Source organism: Podarcis bocagei, assembly GCF_964188305.1.
Source record: "Podarcis bocagei genome assembly, chromosome: 3".
Taxonomy (NCBI): Eukaryota; Metazoa; Chordata; class Lepidosauria; order Squamata; family Lacertidae; genus Podarcis; species Podarcis bocagei.
This window is the reverse complement of record NC_138127.1, coordinates 34,769,315-34,787,343: the sequence shown is the minus strand read 5'-3', so window position 1 is coordinate 34,787,343 and position 18,029 is coordinate 34,769,315. Positions and strand designations below refer to the sequence as shown.

The 18,029-nt window shown below is 39.6% G+C and overlaps 1 long non-coding RNA gene across 1 annotated transcript in view; it reads left to right on the top strand.

Moving 5' to 3' along the window:
- Nucleotides 1–16,373, top strand: part of LOC308583046 — a 28,551-nt gene extending 12,178 nt beyond the window's left edge. Inside the window, exons 3-5 of the long non-coding RNA XR_014006024.1 lie at nt 6,226–6,302; nt 7,515–7,571; nt 16,269–16,373. This is a non-coding gene — a long non-coding RNA (uncharacterized lncRNA). The remainder of the gene's footprint in view (nt 1–6,225; nt 6,303–7,514; nt 7,572–16,268) is intronic.
- The last annotated feature ends 1,656 nt before the right edge of the window (nt 16,374–18,029 follow it).

Here is an 18,029-nt window from a genome sequence, read left to right as displayed (position 1 = left end):
GCATTACTTTAAGTCCTAAGCACAACTATAAGATGTGTTTTCTGTAGCTAGTACTACAGTTTGAAAAAGACACATGGGATATGCCTAGTATTTGTGAGGGCAGCATCATACCATCTCAGCCTGGATGTGGGAGCAAATACAACTGAATTGGTTCCCCAGAAGAGCAACAACACCAACAAACAAGCCCCTTTATATAAAACTACCACATTGGACGAAAGGCCAATTGGTGTCAAAGAAAGATAGAACTTTTTTTATGTATGCTACTACAGCAGCAAGAATTCTCATTGCAAAGCATTGGAAGACTCAAGATCTACCCACTCTGGAAGAATGGCAGATGAAGCTGATAGACTATATGGGACTGGATGAAATGACTGGCAGAATCCGTGATCAGGGGAAAGAGACGGCGGATGAAGATTGGGAAAAATTTAAAATTTATCTTAAGAAACATTATCAAATTGATGAATGCTAAAATGTTGAAGTTTCAGAAAAAAGGGGATCACAGCGGCAAAGATTAAGTATAAGAAAAGAATAAACAAGGGACAAATTTGGTAAAAATAAGTGTTAGGATTTGCTGAAACAATTTTGGAAATTGGGATGTAGAAAGGGGAGGTTTGGGGGAGTCGGAGAAGTGAGGTTTATGAAAAAAAAGGATACGAAATTATACATGTTTGTTTGTTTGCTTATTTGTTTGTGTTGTCTATAAAAACTTTTGTAAAACCAATAAAAAATATTAAAAAAGAAAGGTTATTTATTTGTTTTCATTTATTCAAAGGAGGAGGACAAGGCAGGGTGCACAGGCTTAATGGCCAACAAGACCTGCTTAGTATAGTTGGGCAAGCACCAAAATTTTATGTCTCTCACATACCCCAAATTATTTGCTGCCCTTCAGAGTTAAAGTTCTTCTGAGTCGGTTTTCTGGGCTTTCAACACCAGTGCTTGAAGGGCACATATCAGCTCTGTACCTACTATCCCTGAGTTTGCCCATGATAGGGCAGGAAGAGCTCACTTAAGAACACAAGAAGAGCCTGCTGGATGATCAGGACAGTGGTCCATCCACTGCAGCATCCTGTGCACTGGGCAGTGGCTAATCAGATGCCTGTGTGAAGTTTACAAGCAGGGCCTGAGCTTTAACAGCATTCGCCTCTCCTGAAGTTTCCAGAAACTGGTATTTAGGAAGCATTACTGCCTCCAGGTGTAGGTGCACAGCATAGCTGTCATGGTTAGTATATTTGATAGCCTTATGCTCACCTAGTTGTCAGGCTTCGGGGAATCAGATCCCTCCCCTGGTGGCAGCAAAGAAGCAGATAAAAAGAAGAGTTATTACCAATTCAGTAATCACAGAGAGAGACAAAGGAATGCGGTCTCTCTCTAGGAATTGCGTTGCTCCAAGTAAAGTCTCTACTATTCTACGTCACCCCTACGTCGGCTAATCTGACCTTTCTGTTCTACTGCCCTCAATGCCAGCCAAGTCTTGGGGGAAGAGGGGTCAGGAATGCTTTCCAAAGACACTGAGTCTGTCAGCTGTCTCTCCCCCGGTGTTTCTCCTTCCTGCTGTTCCTCTTCCAATATTTCCCCGCTTTCCCCCTCTGCATCCTCTGAACTATGACCTTCTGCAAACCACTGTTCTAAATCTATGCTGTCCTGTCCCCGGAAAGGTTCAGGAGAAGGGGGCAGCCCCCACCATTCTTCCTCAGTCCAGCCCCTGACAGATATGGGATTACGTGTCCTACTTTACAATGGGCAGTTTTTAAAGGCCTACTAGTGGACTGACCTTTATTTGAAGGGCGATAGTCCTATAGCTGAAAAGGTCATATATTTCAAAGTGTTTGCAGTGGGCGTCCCATGTAGGTCTGTTTGTTCTCCCAACCGGGCATTAACATAGAAAAGAAATCCTACCATACCCCTTCCACCCTGGACAGCATGAGGGGCAGGGCTGTGAATGTAGAGGCAGTTCTACCACCTTATTAAGAGGCTGATGCTCTGGCAGGGTCAATATTGAAACCATAAGCATTTGATCCACTGGTAGATTCATAACATACAAAGCTGATTTTAGTTCTCATTGATTATAACCATTTTATTGCATCCATGAATGAGACCAGCTAACTTACAGTATTTGTCTTATTTATAGTTTATTAAGCAACAACAAGAAAATAACGAGAACTTGAACATAAAAAGTGCGTGAAGCACATTAATCAAACTTGGTTCTTGTAAAATTGTGAAGAGGGACAGTAGGATAATTTGAACACTAATATGCATCCTAGCAGTTATTTAGAATCTGTTCCCTTTGGGAATGAAATATGGTAGTACAGAGTGTATTGTTATTGAAATTTGGCCTGGCTTTACATGAAAGGATGGGTTAATAAGTTACAAATCTGGGAAGATGCTTCCGCTGACATTTCCATTTATCTCTCAAAGGCAAAAAGTAAGACAAATTGGATGGCTCATACTTGCTTTTTCTGCATCCATTTGGACTAGCGTGTCAAGATGCTTGCTACTCAGGGGTTTAAAATTGATGTTCATTTTTTTTCACCTGATGTTCCAAATGGATGCAGAGAAAATGGGAATTAAATGATTGCTCATATTTTTAAACCATCATCCTATAATTTCAGCTGTTCTGAAAAAGAGGATATAAATCTCAGTCTAAAGCTAAAATTTAACAGTCGAGTGCATGGGAGTGGGGAGCAGGCATCATAAAATGACTTGCATTTAGTATGATTTGAGGGTTTTTTTTTAATTAAAAAGGGGTATTAATTACAAATAAAATTCATATACAGATAGGTAGCCGTGTTGGTCTGCCATAGTCAAAATAAAAAAATTCCTTCCAGTAGCACCTTAAAGACCAACTAAGTCAGTTCTTGGTATGAGCTTTCGTGTACATGCACACTACTTCAGATACACTGCTGAATAAAATTCATAGTAGCATTGTGTATCTACCTACAAACTCTGTTTCAAATCTCACCTCTCTGGGTATTATTAATTTGATGGATAATTCTCTTTCCATTTGTTTATGTAGAATTCTTGTATCTCACTTTACAGCCCCAAGAGGTTCTCAAGGCAGCTTATAAAAAGTGATCACTATTAAAATAACACTAGTATTATTATTATGTATTATTTAATAAATTTCTATATCACCCTTCATCTGAGGATCACAGGGCAGTTTACAATATAAATATACATAACACAGTAACTAACAAAAACAACACCCCCAGACACACAGTTTAAAAAAGACCATAGATGGTTTAATTAGCCAAAGGCCTGGAGGAAAAGGAATATAATATCAGACAGAAACCAGGCAGCAAATGCCACCATCCATGTAACTTCTCCAGCCCACAGCCTCAGCTAAATGTGATTTATCAATGTGTTTCAGTTGTACAGTGGTACCTCGGGTTACATACGCTTTAGGTTACATACGATTCAGGTTACAGACTCCTCTAACCCAGAAATAGTACCTCGGGTTAAGAACTTTGCTTCAGGATGAGAACAGAAATCATGCTCTGGTGGCACGGCAGCAGCGGGAGGCCCCATTAGCTAAAGTGGTGCTTCAGGTTAAGAACAGTTTCAGGTTAAGTACGGACCTCCGGAGTGAATTAAGTACTTAACTCGAGGTACCACTGTATTGTTGAGAAACATGCAATTTTATGTTGGTTTCTATTATCAGATTACTCATGTATCTGGAAAATCTGGATTGATTGTGTGAAAAGTACAGACCACCACTTGGTTGAGGAGGTAGTTTTCTGGATTCCAGCATAAAAACTGAGAGAATGAGCTTTGAATCCACATATAAACCAGATTTCTTCAGGTAGCATTTTTGCCTAATAGGTAACAATAACTTGCCACCAAATTATTTGACTTTTAGGGTGAAACCCAATGCCATCAGGACAGATTTCTGCTCACACAATAAGAGTTCTTCTTCTGCTTCTCCTCATCCTCCTCCTCAGGAAGAGAAGACACCCCAATTTCTTATTTGATCCCGGAATGTCCCACTTTTTCTTAGGATGTCCCTATTTTCATTGGAGAAATGTTGGCATGTATGGAGTTATCTGACCCCCGAGCTATCTGAAAGCAATCCTGTATAGGGAAGTTTTTTTAATGTTTAATGTTTTATTGTGTTTTTCTCTGTGTTGGAAGCTGTCCAGAGTGGCTGGGGCAACCCAGTAAGATGTATGGGGTATAAATAGTAAAATTATCATTATGGAATGGGATGTCCCTGGTTTCATCGGTGAAATGCTGGAGGGTATGAAACTCATCTTTAGCAGTTTTACTTTTAAGCATTCAGAGTTCTTGTTGTTATGCTCTGAATTTTGAACGCTGAACACCCACCTCCCCACCCACTTGCTGGCTGTGTTCCAGAAAGCACAAACAGAGTCAAATTAAAAATAGCTGTAGCGCCAATATGCAACCCAATCTACTGACAGAATAGCCGCCTGCAGATGTGTCTTGTATCAGTGTCCCGACATGCAAGCGCCAAAGCACCTCTCCACAGGTAAGAAATGAGAAATTTTCAGGGCTGTTGAACACCGCACATTTTCACAGTGGATCAAGACAAAACTATTTAGTCCAGGTGCTCCTCTAATTATGTTACATTGGAAAGCTCAATATTGTTCAATGGGCCTCAAACTCTCATGTCTGAGGTACAGAGACAATGGAGCTATCACTAGAATATTGTGTTGCAGTCATGGAATAAAATACAGGTCAAACGTAGGTATTTATACTTTTTCTTCTTACTATGTTCCTTAGGAAGATCTAGATGCCAAGGTTTGTACTGAGATGTCTCAGTTCCAAAGGAAGATATTGCAAATAACTAAAAGTTAACGATTCACATAGATTATATTGCTATTGTGTGCTATTAGACTTTTAGACAACAAAAAAGCCAGTAACATTATCTGTACATACTGATAACTATTATTAGAATCATCCTCTGTATGACTCAAAGGGATGCTTAAGAAATTTATTGTTGCAGATTCTGATATGATCTGGTACCCAGTCCAAACTTTCCAGAGTAATGTGCATATCAGAAATTAAGCTACCCATTAGTACTAGAGAAGCTGTTTATTACAATGCATCACTGTTTTAAATTTTAAAAAGAGAAGTGTTTGGTAAATGTGAATATATAACAACAAAATCTCGAGTTAATATCCCCTAGATCTGCTCAACAAGAAACCAGCCAAATTCTGTATCAGTTCTGTATTGCAGTAGCTATCACCTTTATTTGTTCTGCTTTACACTTCCTTTAACAGCCTATAAAATGTGCATAACAACAAAATAAAAGTCCACACATTTTATTCTTTGAAGACCATTAATGGTTTAACAACTTCCCATATATATATATATATATATATATATATATATATATATATATATATATATACAAGAAGCCGAAAGCACCAGCCTGAAGATGACGAGTGAGACCTCGTCGAAACGTCGCCTAGACACCCCAACTCTTACACGGGAAGACACCCGAAGACACCAAAACCTGCATATATATATATATATATATATATATATATATATATATATATTCTTTGCAAGTGTTTGCCTTAGATTTCCTTTACTTGCCCATTTAGTTAGCACTAACCTCGGTGGTAACTAAAAATAAAAATAACTGCAAGTTATTTCACATGTTTGATTGTATTTTGTGCAGGGGTAATTGACTTATGAATTGGTGTGGAATTCAATGAATCAGAAACCAACTGTCAGTTAGGCAATTGGATTTTTGAAAGGCTATGTGTAACATTTAAAACAATGGGAGGTTTCTCTATATTCCCCACCCCACCCCTGCTGAAAGCTTCCACATGAAACTACTCTAGGGATGGCTTTACAACTGAAACTGAAACCATTCATAGGATAATGTCAAAAACCTGAGGCACTACTTCTTGGCTGAAGTTGTTGCTGTGTGAGTGACAACTTTACAAATTGGCCTCTGAATTGTCTAGACACCTTGAACTTAATCATGGGTTCATAAAAAAAAGAAGCAAGAAAGAATATGAGTTAACTGCTTTGGAAAACAGTGTATTGTGATGCTGTGGGCTGCTGCATCCACTTCCAACTTACTTTGTTCCTTGATTCAGAAACTGACCTTCGGGCAAATGTAGGTAAACAAGGAGAAAAGGAGGTCTAGTTAAGTGTGCAGTCAGAGCATCTTTTCTCACCAGGGAATGGGACAAGGATTACAAAACCTAGAGTTCCCCCCAAGACACTGACATGACAAGCATCGTTTTCATCCAGGAGAAGACCCTCTGAGACAAAGGTTCTCTACTAGGTTCCTGGGAATCCATGTCATCAGCGTTTGTCCCTGCCACAAGGTACATTTCTGAGCTTTGAGGAATGGGGAGGTGGCAGGAGCAGAAGTGGCCTACAGATAACATACAAGAACACGATGATACATTACATCAGTGTCCTCTGTCAGCCACAAAAGAGCCTTCTCTTCCCAGTGCTAATGGGTGCATTGCTGGTGGCAGTGCTTTAGTTGTGCGTCTTCCCTCTGCAGGTATCATGGGTAATGTCACATGATCCACAGCCTCATTGGGATCATACATGAATTGGTAGGCTCAGACAGAGGAGGAGTATGAAGGAGAAGGGGTGTGCATTGTGGGAACTGGGGTTGACTCCAGTTATTATGGAAGGGGGAGTAAGATCACCAGTTCTCCTCCCTGCCTCTTCCATAGAGTGTAGAGCCTCACTGAGGTTTGGGAAGGACCTTGACCAGCTGCTGGGAAGGATGAGTAGGAGGCAGCCTTGTCACTGATGGCCAGGTACCACCTTTGTAGACTGGTACAGACCCACATGACCAAATAAAAATGCAACTAAGTGAGAGAGTCTCACTAATAAGTTTACCGTGCCACCCCTTTAAAACTTTAACTGGAAGGGCATGGAAATTGTTGGGACATTTCTGTCCAGTTCTGAACTTCTTGCTTGGTTCCTGAATTCTTGACCTCTAATGCTAAGCCTGCTGCTGAGCCTTTCTTTAGCCATGGCTAAAGAAAGAGCTTTCTCTTACTCATAAATAACAGCCTATGTTGTTATTCTTTAGGTAAGAGGCATGATAGGTAGCCAGATTACAAACTGCTAGGATGTGTTAATTAGGTTGAAGGCCAGGAAGAAAGAGAGGGGCATTTTATTTTATGTGAAGATTTCTAAACTACTTCACAACAAAAGGTTGACAATGAAGTATGATGAAATATAAAGTACAAAAGGTTAGAAACCCAGTTAGATCAAGACAATAAAACTAGTGCATATAGTGCATACAATTATTCCATAAAATGGCCGGATCACACTTCAAGGAAAGTGTAATCTTCCTTACCTAAAAATGTCTTTAATGGACATCTAACTATGAAAATGTTAGGGTCTTTGTGAATGTAAGTTGCTAACTAATTCTATAGGACTGGACCTGCAACACTAAAAGCCCACAAGAGAACATCTTTTTGATGTAATATACATACCGGTATGTAACAACAAATATCAACTACACTTTATGCCTTGTTTGCTTACGTTTTTTGCTTTGCACATTTTTCCAGAGCAACACAGAGATTTCTTGAATGAAGAGACTAGAGACACTTAATATGATTGGAACAGTGAGTTTCTTGGACTAAATCACAGTACACCCGGGCATTTTGGTGCTGTTGCTTTGGCTTTTTTAGTTGCCAATTTTATTGTTGGCTTCTTTTACTGTGAACCAATTTTGATGAAGCCGGTGGTATATATGTATGAACAGGGATGCACAGCATATTGACATCCGAGGCCATCAGTTTCTATACAGAGCACCCATATGTATAGCTGATGGGTAGCTAATCAAGCAGAGATGTTTTGGATGTTTTGGACTGCAACTCCCACCAGCTCCAGCCAGCATGGTCAATGATAGAGAATGATGGGACTTGTAGTCCTGCCCAACAAATCTAGACAGTGCCATATTGGCTACCTCTGCTTGATCAACTGGATCAGGGACCATGTTTTTATGGCAAAGCTAGCCCTCAAGTGGCACATAAAACACTCATTAATCAGGATTAGAAGTTATTTACATAACATAATTACATGGCTCCAATTTTTTAAATAAAAAAAAATGCTATGAAACTCTCTACTTCAAAAAAAGAAGAAGAAGAAAGATTTAAAATACTTTATTAATGGTTTTATACCAAGCACTGTTAAGGGGGAAATATATTTGATTTTCTTAAGTGTGATATAATGTTATATAATTAGCTTCCAATCACAGACAAGGCCCTATTCATCTGGATTAGATGGCATTAGCATAATAGAATTGCTTCTTAAGAAAAAGAAAATGCTGCAAAACACTCAAGGGAGCCTAAATACACCACACAGATATTAATGTAAAATTATAATTAAATTGAAACTATCATAAATTTGCCATACTATCACCATAACATTTCATTAGCCAACATATATTCATTGTAGTGCATGAGCTCAACAAGTTTACACATCACCCGCTACAACAATGCCTTGTTTTTCCTGTAACTTCAAAATTATCTTAGAGATGGAATATAGGGCAAAAAGGTTGTGTATTATCTCCTTCGGTATCATCACTCTTCTTACCCAGACTGATGCAGTATGACATACAGTGGGACCACAACCTACGCAAACTCCACCTATGTGATCACAGCTTAAGTACCGGTAACGTCTAGGAGATAACCATTGGTCCAATTAATGTACTTTTCAGGGTGTCCTACCCTCTATCTATCTACCTACCTAGATATCCTAGAAGTTACCGGTACTTAAGGTTTTGTTTAAATTGAGCACCATTGCTTTCCTGTCTATTTCCTCCTGAGTTGTTCTTTTATTTTCTTACATAAAGAACTGTAAGAACTTGTTCCCACCAGAGGGATGCGTCTTCATAACATTTTTAATACAATCAAGATTACCGCAGCATAGTCTCTAATTACGCTAATACTAGCCCTCAGAAGACCTAGTAAATTTACAAAGCAAGCAAGCAAGCAAAAAGGAACTATGGACCACGATTATAACAGCAGGAATGACAGTTACACAAATGAAACCTTACAAGGTTGGCTCCAGAATGCTGGACTCAAACACTGCTGTCATTTCAAACTTCCAAGAGTGTATTGTTTGGCTTCTACTGACCATTATCACCTTGTGTCTATTTAAATATTGTCTGCATGGGAGATATAAAAATAGTCCACAGAGATCTTTGTGATACTTCAATTTGCAGCTACTCCCATAGCAGTAGCTTGCCATTGGAAGACCACAGAAGAGGCTGGCTGCATCTATTTTGGGAAATGGCTCTGTTGCAATGTTTAACACAATAGGGTCACTGTGTAGCACGAGTACTTTGAGAAAGTTTGGATGCCCTCCCCATAATATGAAAATTGGAACAGACAGATGATACGACATCAACTCTCCCATGTTTAATTTTGTAAGGTTGTGATACAAAATGGAAGCTAAAGTTATGGTTGCTTGAGGATACAAGTAAACACTTCAGCAAGTTTTAACTGTAACTCTTTATTGTGCTTGTACAAAAATAAGATTGTACGGTGGTACCTCGGGTTAAGTACTTAATTCGTTCCAGAGGTCCGTACTTAACCTGAAACTGTTCTTAACTGTTCTGAAGACCACTTTAGCTAATGGGGCCTCCTGCTGCTGCCGCGCCGCCGGAGCACAATTTCTGTTCTCATCCTGAAGCAAAGTTCTTTGAAGCATTATTTCTGGGTTAGCAGAATCTGTAACCTGAAGCGTATGTAACCCGAGGTACCACTGTACTCTACACAGAATTCTACTATTTGTTGTATTTTGGATAATTTTTTTTAAAAAACAGTTAAAAAACAGTTCCCTCTAGCAAGCTGGATACTAGAGGCAGGATATAGTTGTCTGGAAACTGATGTATGTCAACTACTTTCAGTCAGGTCTGACTATAGTTTGCTTTTAATTCAGTGGATCACTTGTTATTTTATGTTCAAGCATGATAGAAACATTCTTTCACATACCATATTTTTCGCCCCATAGGACGCACCGCCGTAAAGGACGCACCTAGTTTTTTTGGGGGGAAATAAAGAAAAAATATATATTCCCCCTCCCCCAGGCACGGGGCTGGCGCGGGGGAAGCCCGAGCTTCCCCCGACCCCAGCCCCCAGAACAGCCTGCTATCTGCAAGCCTAGGGAGCCGCGCCGGTCTCCCCAGGCTTGCGGACAGCTGTGTGAAGCCCGGGGGCGCTCTTCAGTGTGCCCGAGGCTTCGGAATGCAGGCAGCTCTGCGCAAGCCTCCGGAGCCCGGCGCGGCTTGGCGCCGGGCTCTGGAGGGTTGTGCAGAGCTTCCTGAAGCCTGGAGAGTGAGAGGGGTCGGTGGGCACCGACCCCTCTCACTCTCCAGGCTTCAGCGAAAGCTTGTATTTGCCCCATAGGACGCACACACATTTCCCCTTCATTTTTGGAGGGGAAAAATTGCGTCCTATAGGGCGAAAAATATGGTAAATACATTTATGTGAAGAATTTTGAGAATGGTAGGGGACTGTATTGGAAAAGGAGATGCTTGCGAGAGATGTAAAATGGACTGTAATGTGGAATTCAATTCCTCTATTTAATTATCCTATATTTTTAATAGAAGACATAGCAACAGAGTTCACACACCTGAGTTTACTGCACAGATGAATGAGCCCAGCTAAAATGTCATTCAACTCTGGTTAGGACACATGACATTGATAGATGAAACTGAAAATTGCCAATTCAAGTTGACCCTTTCTTGATAAAACATGGCTGCTTTGAGCACAAGTGAGATAACTACCTAAATTAGTCATCATTAGAGTCCAGCAAACTCTGGGAAGCTTGACTTTCGGCTTTGGCACAAACCTGAACTATTTTTATTTGCTCTTCAAAAATAAAGGGGAGAGGGTGCTTAAGCAATACAAGTTATAGCTCTTCTATAGATTTATTCCACAAGAAATTTGAGATTTCTTTCTGAAAACTCCTTGGTGTAGTAATCCTATATGGAAATCAACACCACTTAATTCAGTGAAATTTACTCCAGATAATTTAGGTAATTTACTCCAGGTAATTTACTCCAGGTAATGTATTTAGAATTGTAGTCTAAGATACAATTTTTAAAAACACATTTTCCACTTCTCTTTTCTTTCAGTGGTGAGCATTGTATAAGGGACTGCTCACTTCATTTCTGTATAAGCCAATGAAGCTTCTGCAGTATTTTGAGAGCTCTTGATGAGGACCAATAAACATCATTGACTTAGCAGATGATGAATGACTCATAACAAAAGGAACTGGTTTCAGACTGTGCATGACAAATTTCTCTCTCTGGGAGACTCAAATCTAGTCTCGCTAGTTTTAATAGGATTTATCACTGTGCAGACATTACTTTTAGCCATTTTCTGTGCTCATCGGCTATTTACCATTATGGTTTGCTAATACTATTTAGAAAACTATTTGGCTACTACTATTGATCATTTATATGGTACATTTTCTATCTGCATTGCAGTGCTTTCCACTCCTCATTGTGTCTGCCCCTCCAGAATAATAAGTGTGATGTAGGTTACTATCATTCCTACATTACAGGCAGTGAACAGAATGTGAGTGATGCTTAGCTTGTATGAATTGATTGCATAGACAAAGTTCAGTATAATTACATTTACAAAAAGCAAAAAGAAATCCTACACAAAATACTAAAATTAGTGCTGAGTCAGAAATGTCCCGGGCCCCATTCTTAGGTCATGAAAAAGAGAATTATGGCTTCAGGCAAAGGGGAAAATTGCAATATTAGGGGTGACTGGGTTTGGGAGCTTCTGCTGCAAAGTGGTAAAGGCTTGTTTCTTCACCTTTTCCTTTTTATACATCTTTCAGGTAGTTTTCCCACTGTAACATGTAGTAGCAGCACTCTCACTTGCTGGATCATTTGCAGGGAAACCAAAATGCTTGTTTACAAAGCTCTTGTACTACCAACTTTATTGTACGCTTGTGAAATATGGACCTCTTATAAACACCATCTCCAACTCCTCAAAAGATTCCATCAATGCTGTCTCCGGAAAATTTTACACATCACTTGGGAAGACAGGCAAACTTCCAGGGTACTGGAAGAAGTAAAGATCACCAGTGTTGAAGCAATGATTCTTCAACATCAACTTTGTGGGACTCGTCATGCTGTTTGGATGCCTGATTATCATCTTCCAAAGCAACTACTCTATTCCCAACTCAAGAATGGAAAGCAATATACCGGTGGACAACAAGGAAGTTTAAAGCCCCTCTCAAGGCAAATCTAAAAAAAAATGCAACGTAAGTACTGATAACTGGGAAACACTAGCCTGTGAGCACTCCAACTGGAGAACAGACTTTACCAAAGGTTTTCATGGACTTTGAAGAAGCACAAAGTCAGGGACAAAAAGAGAAATGCGCTAAGAGTAAGGCATGTTTGGCAAAGCCTCACCGTGATCAACTCCCACCTGGAAACCTATGTCCCCCCTGTGGAAGGATGTGTGGATCCAGAATTGGCCTCCACAATCACTTATGAACTCTCTGTTAAGGCCATTAATGGAAGACACAATCTTACTCGGCTACGAGTGATCACCATAGAAGAAAGAAGCAGCCCTGATAGTCCACACGATGACTCTTCTGAAAGGGCTTCCCCCCAAGAATCCTGAGAGCTGTAGTTTGTTAAGGATGCTGAGAGTTGTCAGGTGACCCCTATTCCCCTCCCAGAGCTACAATTTTCATAGTGGTTTAAAAATCATCATCACCATCATCATAATTCTCAGTCTCTCTTCACAGATAACTGTGGGTCTCATAACAAGTCTCAGCACCCTTAACCAGCAGGAATCTTGGGAGAAAGCCATGTCTGTTTAAAGTATTATGATACTGCTTTAAATGTATAGTGCAGACAAGCTCAATTTTTACCTCCATGACAGAATATAACACGGGCTGTAAAAACCATGCCTTCACATATGCTAATATTTCTTATCTCCTTGTTTTTGCTATGAAATCTATCAGTGCTTGTACTTTCTGATGGATCACAGATAAGGGATGGGTGGAGGAGGTAGGCATCTAGCTCTACCTCCTGACTTGTCAGGCTCTGCACCTTGACCTTTGACCTACCAGAATCCATTGGCAGGATGGGTGAGACATGCATAGAGCAATCCTTCTTTTTGAAAGCACCAGATTCATAGGTGAACAAGTCCCAAAAGCTAGGAGGAAAACAAAAGTGCTTAAATAAAGCAGCTTGGAAAGTCAGAAAGGGCAACCTTCCATTTCATTCAGTATCAAAAATTTAAATAAATCGTGCCTATAGAAATCCTTTACACAATTTTTGTGACAGACTAAAAAGAAGAAGTTAACAGCTGTTATGGCTATAAAATCTTCCTTTATTATTGGTATACTAATCCCAGGAAGACAAATAAGGCTCAGCACATGCCAGGGATTCAGGCCTTCCAATCATAAACGAAAGATACATGGCATCAGTAAGGAAACCTATTGGCTGTGTCCATAATCTTTTATTTAGCAACACATGTTGGTAATGTAAACAGCATGGCACTAGATCCCTTTGGTAAGTTTAAATGCTTGGATGTGCAAAGCAAACAATAAAAGTAAATCTTGTCATGTTTGGTTTCATGGCCCTATAAATATGCAATCAGATGTCGGCACAACAGCTTGTAAGTTAACAATATCAAGTTCCCATTTCCAATAAAATGTGGGAAGCATAATGTGTGATTATTTGCTACTTACATTTCTCCGATCTGATTCTATCTGCTGGAGATCTGCTACAAATAAGGAGACAGGCAGAAATACAAAATCAGCTTTTAAAAACAAAACAAAACTTCAGTTTGTAACTAGGGCATGAAGGTGATAACTTTATCCTGAAGTTTCTTCCTTGCATCTGGAAGAGATGGAAGCTCTTCAAATGTTATTTTAACCAGGTCAAAGTAACATATGGAGGATGTGAGTGTCCACTCCTGTCTCCAATGCTCACATCCTCACTTCCCCCACCCCGACCTTCCCAGCTTATAGGGAAGGTCTTAAGTAGCTCTGAAGGGGAATTCCTTGTGCATTCAGGTGCTTAGTAGCATCTAGGTGGTCAGAAACCCTGATTGCATGTGGTTCTTGGTCACAGGGAAGGTTCTAGGTTCATTTAGGCAAAGAATCATCTTTCAGACCATTCAATTCAGGAATGAGAGGGCTGAAGCTTGCAGGGATGGGGAGGAATAGAGCAATAGTGCACATTGTACACCTCATCTCTTCTGTGAGTTTCTTTCTTTCAAATGAAATGAAATGTGGGTGGGATTATAATGTGGATTTGTAGCTGGTTGATGACTCTCCATCAGCAAGAGCAGGGTGTCACAGGTTTTTGTCCTAGGGCAGGTGTTGTTCAACATCTTTATAAATGATGTCAGTGAAGGTCATCAAGTGTGCGGATGACATCAAAATGGGTAGGATAGCTAATACTTTAGAAGATTTTAAAAAAGATTTAAGATTGCCTTGATATTATGGGGAATTGACCAAAGCTAACAATATGATTTTCAACAAAGATAAATGCAATAGTCTACATTTAGGCAGGAAGATGGCTAATACAGCCATCTTGTCTGCTGACAGAGGCTCTGTACCATTCACAAGATCATCAGGTATATCAGTTCCTATCACTTCTATCTATGCTGGCGAAATCTGATACAAGTAGGAAATGTAGATTTTCTTCCAGATGTTAAAAGGGATGTGACCTGTGGCAAAAATGTAGAAGTCCCGCAAACGATGACTGTTAAGGGTCAAAAAATTGCTTCAACCCAATGAACTTTGTTGATAATTTATAATTACATTGCCACACATCTCCTATGCAAAGACAAGTGGTAGAAAAATAGGAAGTTCAGAGCTATCAAAAGTGGATGATCCATGACAGTCTAAGTCACAATGAAAACAAAGATAAATTATCTGAAAGAACACAAAATACCGGTAGTTAGCTGATTTGCGTCCAGGGAAACTGAATGACAAAATACTCCTCCCAAGGGTTTCAAAACCAATTAAACGTTTGTGCATGCCCTGGAGAATGAAACGATGAGTGGAAGAGAATAAAGAAGGTGACTTAAAAAAACAACAACAACCCAACATCTCTCAAAGATATGGTGTGGATTAGAAGACTGGAGGGCTTTAAGTTTACTGCAGTACAAAGTTTTTCTTGCTTTGTGTAGACTTTGCTCCATTTTGATCATTTTGATCACTTTGTTCCTCTGTTTGTTTCCCATTCCTTTTGGTTTTAGCAATGATTACCCCATAGCTACAATGGTTCCCATCTTTCTCTCTCACACTTGAAGAAGAGAATTAAAATTTCACCTCAAGCATTCATGGTTCCAGAGAATTACTTTCTGTGCAAGAAAACAACAAAGAAAAGACTTTTTTTTACTGAAGACAAGCTTTTATATTTACAGAAATTAAAGTTGCCTTTAGACAATTTGGCATGGAGAGATGGAAGAGGATATGCTAAGCTCATTACCAAAGAAGAAAGCTTCATTAAAATGAATTGTAGCAGCTCAGAAATACATATTTGTTTAACACAATATAGCCTGGTTCTTTCAAAAAGTATTATAGAAATACTGCATTATAGAGGCACAGCCCTGCTCTATTCTCCATGCACTACCCCTACACATGAAGAAGTCTCATTACTAGTGCCTTGCAGATGGCAAATATGGGTTTGTCACTAATCACTCTGGAAGGAGGGAGAAAGACCAAGTCTTCTGGAGCCTGGATAACAGAAGTGAAATATTGTTCTATGTGAGGATATGGAAACATCTGTCCTTCATCAAGGAAGAGAAGCTCTTCATGCATTATAACATCCCTTTAAAAAGCACACTCATCTTACCAAGATATAAACGCATATATTTTTATCCCTGAGATTAATTTAAAATGTATTTATAGAGACATCATTTCTTAAAACTTACATTGCTGAAGATACTAAATGTAATTCTTTCCTGTTTAAAAATAATAACCTTATTTGACTCCATGGATGTAATTTCTTATTAAAGTCTGCTGAAAATTCACCATATAAAATTATGAGGAGTTTTCTTTTAAGGACATCTGTTCCATTCATCTTAGAAAGGAAAAATGACTCAGGAGATGAAAGGGGTATCTCTTCTTTATTTCTTTTAGAAAGTACCACATTTTCAAATAGGACAGCTAGGCATACGCTAACTTTAAAATGGTTTGAGGCTCTCCATGGACATCTAGCTAGTTTCTGTGAGAGCAGGACGCTGGACTAGATGGGCCATTAGTCTGATCCAGCAGGAGCTGTTCTTATACTCTTATGTGCATTGTCTTCTCCTTACTCCTAGGTATACAGCATGAGGACAATGCAGCAGAAGAAATTCAAGGGTTCAGAATCCTATTAGCCTGACCAAACAATACATTCTTTGACCATCCAGTGACCGAGCACTATAAAAGGTAAAGGTACCCCTGCCCGTACAGGCCAGTCGTGTCCGACTCTAGGGTTGTGCGCCCATCTCACTTAAGAGGCCGGGGGCCAGCGCTGTCCGGAGACACTTCCGGGTCACATGGCCAGCGTGACGAAGCTGCTCTGGCAAGCCAGCACCAGCGCAGCACACGGAAACACCAACCGAGCACTATACTGACAACTAAACAGCAGCTACCCTTTGGGAGGGATCAGCAATACAGAATAACCATAGTTTCACTTGAATATCATGGCTAGATTTTCTTCAGCTCACTTAGTGATGGCTAGGATTCTTTATTATGGCTAGGATTATTTATTTTTGCTTTTTTTGTTGTTCAACCATTTAGAGACCACTTTATCCTTTGTCTCTAAGCAGTGTACCAGTGTGATTAAAATGATACAATAAAAGTAAAAATAAATTAGAACTAACCAGAAAATCAGAAAACTTCCTTTATTTATTTCAACAGAAAATGCCATTTTAAAAATTAGTGATGTCACTATGGCTGCATTCCCTGTCATCTGGGAAGATTTACTGGATCCATTCAGAGGCAGTGTTAGAAGAACATAAACAACATTCTGAACTGTATGGGTCCTAGACCAGACAGTTCTCTATAATATGAGAAACACACACACACACACACAGAGAGAGAGAGAGAGAGAGAGAGAGAGAGAGAGAGAGAGAGAGAACTTGTGCAGTAAAACTAGGGCTTGTAGTTTCAGAGAAGAACAAATCTCTTCATGGGACATGAGCTGCATTCAGGCAGCACTTTATTCAGACTTCCTTACCTATTCAATTCCACATTTCACGTGGAATAAAAGCTACCTCTGGAAATTAAGTCAAATCTAGCAGAAGTTTTGCACTTATTTTTGCATTGTTTCAAAAAATAAAAAATAAAAAATCCATTTGCATCCCTGTTAACTTAGAAAATCATGGCAGCTTTGCATTGTAATTTTCCCGCAGTTTTCATGATCATGCCACGGCCGCTCATGGGATGAAATTTGGGGTGGTATCCTGGCAAACAGTTCTTTCCTGCTGTTTAAAATTTAGCATGACATGGCAGTACATTGATCAAAAAACCATAAATGCATAATACAATGGTACTGCAGCGTAAAAGGAATATTCAGTTTTATGCACGCATGTTCTCTCTTGTGCAGACATGAGTCATGTGTGCCAGAAGCCCTCTTCAGAAGGTTTTCCCAGGATTCTACAATGCACAGGGAGGCTCCATGAGTCTAAGATCTTTCCCACTTCAAACAATAACCAATTTGTGCAAGATAAAAAGAACTTCTGCCCCCTTTCCATGTTTAGTGTTTAGCACAACTTCAGGATAGCAAAGAGCTGCAAGGTGTCAGATTATCAGCCATTCAGTATTTCTGTTGGTGCCATATGTTCATTTCCAAAATGCTTAGTTAAAAAGAATCATCCTACCTCAGTGATTGCTTTGTTTGTTTGCTGTTGTTTTTGCATATATACACACTTGTGTGCCCTCAAAGACCGTTGCATGCACCTTTCTGTTTCCCTTCTTTAAATCTAGAGTCTAAACAGGCTCCAGTGCATTAAGTGAATTCATGACTGCTGTGAGAGAACCTCATAAAAACGTCCCTTCTTTCATGCCATGAGCACCTTTAGGAAACTGATGTCTAA